The sequence below is a fragment of the Anomaloglossus baeobatrachus genome, chromosome 2 (assembly GCF_048569485.1).
Source record: "Anomaloglossus baeobatrachus isolate aAnoBae1 chromosome 2, aAnoBae1.hap1, whole genome shotgun sequence".
NCBI lineage: Eukaryota > Metazoa > Chordata > Amphibia > Anura > Aromobatidae > Anomaloglossus > Anomaloglossus baeobatrachus.
This window is the reverse complement of record NC_134354.1, coordinates 797,082,910-797,090,562: the sequence shown is the minus strand read 5'-3', so window position 1 is coordinate 797,090,562 and position 7,653 is coordinate 797,082,910.

Here is a 7,653-nt window from a genome sequence, read left to right as displayed (position 1 = left end):
TGAAATTCCTCCAATGGGAGAAGCAATCTTGTCCAACCAATCGATGAGGACGCAGTGTATCCAAGGGGAAGGTTGTGGCTATAAAAAGGACTTCTTTAAGCCACCAGTTGTTGTTGATGGTTGATGGATTCAGTCTAAGCTCTTTGGTGCTGACTGGAGGATCAGGACATCTTATGGCTTCAATCTAGGGACTCCGGATCCGGTTGGAGACCATATCCACAGCCTAGGGATTTCGACTCCGGCTGCCAGGATTGTAACATCAAACCAGGACTACCTAAGGAGGACACGCAGGTTGGGACAGTTCAGTCACCTGTTACAGACTTTGCAGACCTCAGACAGCTTGGAACCTGTGAGGCATGGACATTCTAAATCCCTGGTGAGCCAGCGGAAGGGTGAGACTCTGTTGCCTGTTACATTTGTGTGTTTTGCTGGTTATGTGTTATGTGCTTTTAATTGTTTGGGGATCCAATAAAGTCTAATTATTGTGGTTCCCTCACCCTGTGTTGTCTGAGTAGTGTTACGCCCACGGTTAGGGAGGCCGGCGTTCAGTTGGGATGAGCCCTGAGCCACGCTGTCTTTCTAAAGGCGGCGGGTTTTAGTGGACAAGAGCGCCCACTGAGCCCCGTGTCTCCACACTCCGAACTTCTTTTTCGGCACCGGCCAGCCCCAGGCTCTTCTTTTGGCGCCAACTTTTCGCGCGCTTTCTACGTCCTTGCAGACGACGGCCATCTTGCCGCCATCTTGTGCCCGGTCCAACGCTGCAGGCACTGCTTCTTCTTCCCACCATGGGATCGGGAATCTTCTCCAATAATCTGGATCCTGTGCCCTAAGCACCAGTTGGTCTCCGTCTTCTTGGGTTGGGACCCCTTGCATGTAATTCGCATCCTGCCGACTACGCCACATGTAACGGGGTGCCGGGGGTGCCTCTGGGGTTGTAGTCGTGGCCCTTGCTATCAGGCTTACCCCTGGCTCCGCCGTCACTTTGGGGACAGGAGATGTCATGGTGGGGCAGAGTGTGGTGATGCAACGGTCGTCCGACGGACAAACACCCTTCAGACGTGTTTCAGTGAAATCAGCAAGCATGTTTTATTGTTCACCGCTTCTTCACACAACCAGCAGAAATGCAGATATAGATGGCTGTACACTTCTTTAGCTGGGGGAAACCTGCCCTTGGCGTCTTTTCCAGTGGGGATGTGCCCGGCTACTCTGCTTCACCCGGCTCCCACTATGGCTACCCACAAACCGGACCCACACCGGTCTGCTTCGCTCTTGAGATTCTGCCCGCTCCTTTACTCTCCGGCTTCTCCTTTATCCAGCTCCCACACTCTGCCCCTGCTCTGCTTCTTCTCTCCTGTCCCACAACCAACTGCCTGTTAGATCTCACACTTGTTCTTTTCAACACTTTGCTTCCCTCCCCTTTAACTTGCCGACTCCTCCTACTACTTGTATCTATGAGACAGCTGTCCCACCCGGCCACTAGGGGGTACCCTAACCCAATATACATACATACAATAAAAACATTTTTATTAAACAGCATCAACATTCCGGGCTCCTTTGTAAGGGGTCTGCCCACCCCTACAAGATATCGGTGGCTCTTGTCTGGAAGTCGTTCTCTGTGGTGAGATGTCGGTGGCTCTTGTCTGGAAGTCGTTCTCTGTGGTGAGATGTCGGTGGCTCTTGGGGAAGAGGCTCTTGTCTGTAAGTCATTCTCTGTGGTGAGATGTCGGTGGTTCTTGTCTGGAAGTTGTTCTCTGTGGTGAGATGTCGGTGGCTCTTGTCTGGAAGTCATTCTCTGTGGTGAGATGTCGGTGGCTCTTGTCTGGAAGTCGTTCTTTGTGGTGAGATGTCGGTGGCTCTTGTCCGGAAGTCGTTCTTTGTGGTGAGATGTCGGTGGCTCTTGTCGGGAAGTCGTTCTCTGTGGTGAGATGTCGGTGGCTCATGTTCTCCTTTCAGCCTGGCTTCCATTACTTCAGGGTGGTCATTGAGCCGTAACACTGCTGGTCTCTTGCTGTATGAACAATTATCAAACTCCTTTTCGTACAGGACATTGTCTGTAAATGACAGTATATAAAACCCCACACAGTTAGTATACAGATGAGGTCCTGTGACTTACATCAGCCTCTACAACATTTCCTAAGTGTCACCCCTGAAATCATATTACCTCACACAACAATGGCCTTCGTGGCCTATAGCAACCAATCACAGCTCCTATTACTGACCTGTAGCAAAATAGAAGCAGAGCTGTGATTTTGGTTGCAATAGGCCTCTGATAAATATCAGGGTAACTGTAACAACAGCCAAACAGTAAGGAAGCGTTTTTTTTGGTTGAATAACTGTAAAGTGCGGGGTTAAAATTCCCCTCAAGACGCATGTCTGCTAAAGGAATATGCACTGTCACATATGCAATCAAAGTTTTGCACGGATGCCTCATGTGACCAAGGGAACGTCATAGAATGTTTTGAGGGGGAAAATTAAACCCCGCGCTTTAGTTTTTCACCAAATAAAAATGTCTCCATTAAAGTGAATGGAGCTGGGAGCTACAGGTCATTAATAGCAGCTGTGATTGGTTGCTATAGGAACGAAGGACATTGTTAGTATAAGAAGTTTCTGTGTGAGGTAATATGATGTCGGTGGAGAGACAAGTCAGAGACCGACACTTCGTTACCATCCCGGACAACAGAGTATTGCAACTAGTACATACATATATTTATATAGAACACACATCCGACATCGACACTAGTCAATTCCTGAATTTTGTAATGTGAACCAAGGACTAAAGGGTGCTTTACACGCTGCGACATCGCTAGCAATCTCGTTAGCGATGTAACAAGCCAGATCGCACATACGATTTGCCGAGATCGCACATGTGACCGGCGCTATTAAATAAAAAAAATTGACCTATGTGCAATCTCGGCAAATCTTATCTGCGATCTGGCGTGTTACATCGCTAGTGATGTCGCAGCGTGTAAAGCACCCTTAAGACTGTGACCCAAAACAATTTTTTGGAAAAGCTCCCATGAACATTTTTAACCTACTGTATACAAAATTGGAACCATAGATTCATAATTTAGGAAAATATCAAAAAACATTTTATTAAACACCAATGCAAAACAAAATACAATTAAAGTGCGGGTGCAGGAAATCAGACTAATATGGAATATTCAATGACAGAATTATCAGTGGGAGGCGAAACATATCTCCAATGGGCAGAGTGTTAATTATGTCTCAAAACCAGCCAAAACTTCAGGACATATATACTGTATATACTAAAGATAGAAATTAATTAAAAAAAACACAAATTTCATACATAAATTGCACCAAGTGGTACCATTAACTATCCATCTAAAGACATAACATACACCCAGGCAAAAAAAGTCCCAGTGCACTGATGGGCAACATGTGTATATTCCGCCCACTATGTACAGACTGCTAGATGACAGTGCCTAAAGCCTGCTTTACACGCTGCAATTTCTCATGCGATCGCACCCACCCCCATCATTTGTGCGGCACGGGCAATTTGTTGCCCGTGTCGCACAAAGTCGGTAACCCCCCCGTCACATGTACTTACCTCCCGAGCGACCTCGCTGTGGGCGGCGAACATCCTCTTCCTGAAGGGGCAGGGACGTTCGACGTCACACAGCGACCAGCCAATAGAAACGGAGGGGCGGAGATGAGTGGGACGGAATATCCCGCCCACCTCCTGCCTTCCGCATTGCCGGCGGGCGCAGGTAAGCGGCAGTTCATCGTTCCTGGGGTGTCACACGGAACGATGTGTGCTGCCTCGGGAACAATGAACAACCGGACGTTCGATTTATAGAAAATGAGCGACGTGTCAACGAGCAATGATAAGATGAGTATGTTTGCTCGTTTACACTCGCTCGTAGCTGTCACACGCTACGGTGTGTCAAACGAGGCCGGATGTGCGTCACTTACGACGTTACCCCCGACGATATATCATTTGATATATCGTAGCGTGTAAAGCCCGCTTAAGTATAGAATTACAAATGGGTGGATGCCATTATGTATGTCATTTATATGTATTGGAAAAAATAAAGGACCTGGTCTAAAAATTTTTTTATATACTTATAGTCCTAGATCAGCGTAGATGGATGTATGTGTGGCGCCCTGGACAAGCCAGGGGCCACAGAGAACAACACCTACACACCCCACACTCCCGGTCAGGCACACCGAAGTCAGACAAAAACCCTTGTTGCCTTCCTCCAGGGGCTGATGTTCACACCAGGGGGTGGGCCAGGCGGTTGGTCCCGCCCACCGAGGAGTTCACAGTCCTGGAGGCGGGAAAAGTAAGGCAGATAGAGTTTTGGAAGTGAAAGTGGAAGGAGGGAAGTAGCAGTGGAGAAGTCTGAAGTTGGTCCGGGTGTGTGGCCCGGACGGATCAGCAAGGTTGGCAGACGGTGGTGACCGTCTGCAGGAGTGGCCTATCGGAGTCTACCGTAAGGACCGTGGACGGGCGGTGGCCCGGCGGTACCGGACCGGTACGCAAAGAGAAGTCAGCACCATCTGGCAGGGGCTTTCGGACCCCGGCAAGGCTAGGAGTCGCCGTAAATTTGCCAAATTCGTTAGTGAAGGGAACCTCCTGGGTTTCCCAGCAGCCAAGTCCCGACAGAAGGCAACAGTCCAACCGAGAGAGGGAAACACAGTCACCGCCAAGGCTAAAGTTCCCAGGGCCAGAGCCTGCGGGCAAAAGGGGCTCCTTCAGCTCCTATCCAAGCTGGGGAGCGGGTTACCGGTGGGAACCCATTGGGACTGTTTACAGTACACAGGTGCAGGGAAAGGCAGTCACCATCAACCTGCCGGGAGAAACAACACCGCAGCCGTCTGTGGGACCCGTCCATCCAGCCGTGTGTTTTACCGAGAACTGTGTCCTCATCATTGGCTGAGTACCACCGTGCCGTGCGGCACAGCGCTGCCCCCGCGACCCTGCACCTCGCCAGGCCCCGTAACCCGCCTGCCGTCCATCCCTACCCCATCACCGGGCCCCGGGACAACCAACCCCCTATCCACGGAGGGGAGAACTGACATCCATGCTGCTCCCTGTCATCGCTCCCGGGATCCCCGTTCAGAGCAGCGGTGGTGTCATCAATATCACCACAACCGTGGGTGGCGTCACGGACAATATCCAATCCCCACAATCAAATCCCCTTTTCACTCACGGGCGAGGAACGCCGCTCGAGTCCCCGGGATCCGGCCCACCGCTCAAGCCACCACCGACAGCAGCAGCCGGACCTGAGTAGTGGGAGAGCGCAGCGTCCCCTCCTCCGCCCGCGACATATGCAATTAGCAACACCACTATAGTAACTCCAAGTAAATCATGTAGAATAACTGCAGTAAGGGAACCAGCTTACCAGGAATAGCACTTACCCATGATGCACCCCGTCTGGAATTGAAAGCTCCTAAACCCTTATATACACGTGTTGCCCATCAGTGCACTTGGATTTTTTTGCCTGGGTGTATGCTATATGTTTTATGTCTTTCGATGGATAGTTAATGGTACCACTTAGTGCAATTCATGTCTGAAATTTGTGTTATTTTTTGATTAACTTCTATCTTTAGTATATATACATATGTACTGAATTTTTGGCTGGTTTTGAGACAATTAACACTCTGCCCATCGGAGATATGTTTCTCCTCCCATTGAAATTTCTGTAATTGAATATTCCATATTAGTCCGATTTCCTGCACCCGCACTCCAATTGTATTTTGTTTGTTTTGCATAAATGTTTAATAAGATGTTTTTGATATTTTCATAAATTGTGATTTTATGGCTCCAATTTTGGAAAGGTTAAAAATATATTTATATAGACCGGATTTGTACATTTGACGGGCCCATGGGGTCTGGGGGTTACTCGTCACCGGGCCGGTGTAGAGATGGGGATGTCACAGCGGCAAGACCCGGTTCCGTGACCCCGGCGGTGTCAATAAAGATGGATGAAGGGAATATTTACAGTGGAGTAGAGTTTGTATTGGTGACGCCACCTGTGGTCTGCGGCTAATATAGGAGCCGCCGCTGCATGAGGTGTCCTCTGGGGCAGATGGTAGCGCAGCTCTCCACAGGGACAGCTCCAGCCCCAGGGATGACAGGAGTGGTAGTCTTGGTGATTTAACATTGGGGTGCAAGACTGAGAATAACTGGACAACACAGGGGCTGTAGCTTCCTTTACCTTTAATTGGCAGATGTTATTACAGGCCCGGGAGTCTGGTCCAGAAGATAATTAGAGGGCTATCTCATACAGCCCTCCTCAGCGACAGTTTTCACTGCTCTACAAACTCCAACTGTTTGGTTTCACTTTTTGTGTGAGCTTTTGTGTTCGAACGCCTCCCCCCGGCCAGAATGCACAGGGAAGCTCTCCTTAAACCAGTTCTTGAGCTCCCCCTTCTGGCCTGGAGTTAGGAAAGTGTTGGGTGTTGGTGTACCTCGCATGGGAAACCCCCTCTCTTGCTTCCAGGAATAGCATCACACCCTGTGAGGAGAGCAACACTACTGTGGCTGCCAGACACTGGGGTGCCACACATTCCTTAACCAAGAATCAGCAAAAACCCTAGTGCATGCTCTCATCATCTCCCACCTCGACTACTGCAACATCTTGCTCTCTGGCCTCCCTTTTAACACTCTTACACTCCTCCAGTGTATCCTAAACTTTGCCACCTGATTAATCCACCTCTTCCATTGCTGTTCCCTGGCCTCGCCACTCTGCTAATTCCTTCACGTTGCAAACTTGGTGGCAGCTCTACGCCAGGGCAACCTCACACACGTGCCTTGCATGTCTCATGTCCTCAACCTGGTTGTACAGCAATTTCTAGCCCACTGTCCCAGGCTGGATGCGCTGATGCAGAAGGTACGGTCGCTGTGTGCTCACTTTTGCAGTTCACTCGCCACGGCTCATAGACTTGCATCACTACAAAGTTCTTTTGGCCTACCGGTTAACCCATTGATTTGCGATGTGCCAACATGGTGGAATTTCCCTCCGCACAGGTTGCAGCAATTGTGGCAGCAGCAACAGCAAGCCCTGGTGCTTTATGCCATGTCTCATACCCTGAGCCAACACAGTCCGGTCGTGGGGCAAGTCATGATTGAGGAGTGCGCACAGATGAAGGACCTCTGCACCCTCCTGCACAGTTTTTAAATGACTACAAAGATGGTTAGCACTGATAATGTCGTCATCAGCATCCCTATTCCGCTAATCTACATGCTGGAATGCACATTGAATAGTCTGCAGGAGGAGGTGGGGGTCACAGAGGAAGAGGAGGAAGCAGAGGAGGATGAGGAAGGGATATAATTTCCTGGAAGGTCCAGACAGTCGTCGTACAGGCAGAGGGTATGGGAAGGTGGAGTCTATCAATTGAGGCGGGCTTATGGTACCAGACAAACTGTTAGTGAAAGTGCAGGAGCTAAGGAACAAATGGAGGTGGAAGAGGTGATGGACGCAGAAAACTCTGGAGACGAAGAAGATATTGATCCCATCTCTGTTGTCCTTGGTTGGTGGGAGGTAATAGAGGAAGCTTGAGTGTTACCCTGCCACCAATACCCTATCGACTTGGACCTCACGGAAGAGTCCAACGCATGAGCGCCATCTTGCTGCACTATCTGCAACATGATGTCCGTATTGTTAGGATTAGAAATAGTGCTGACTA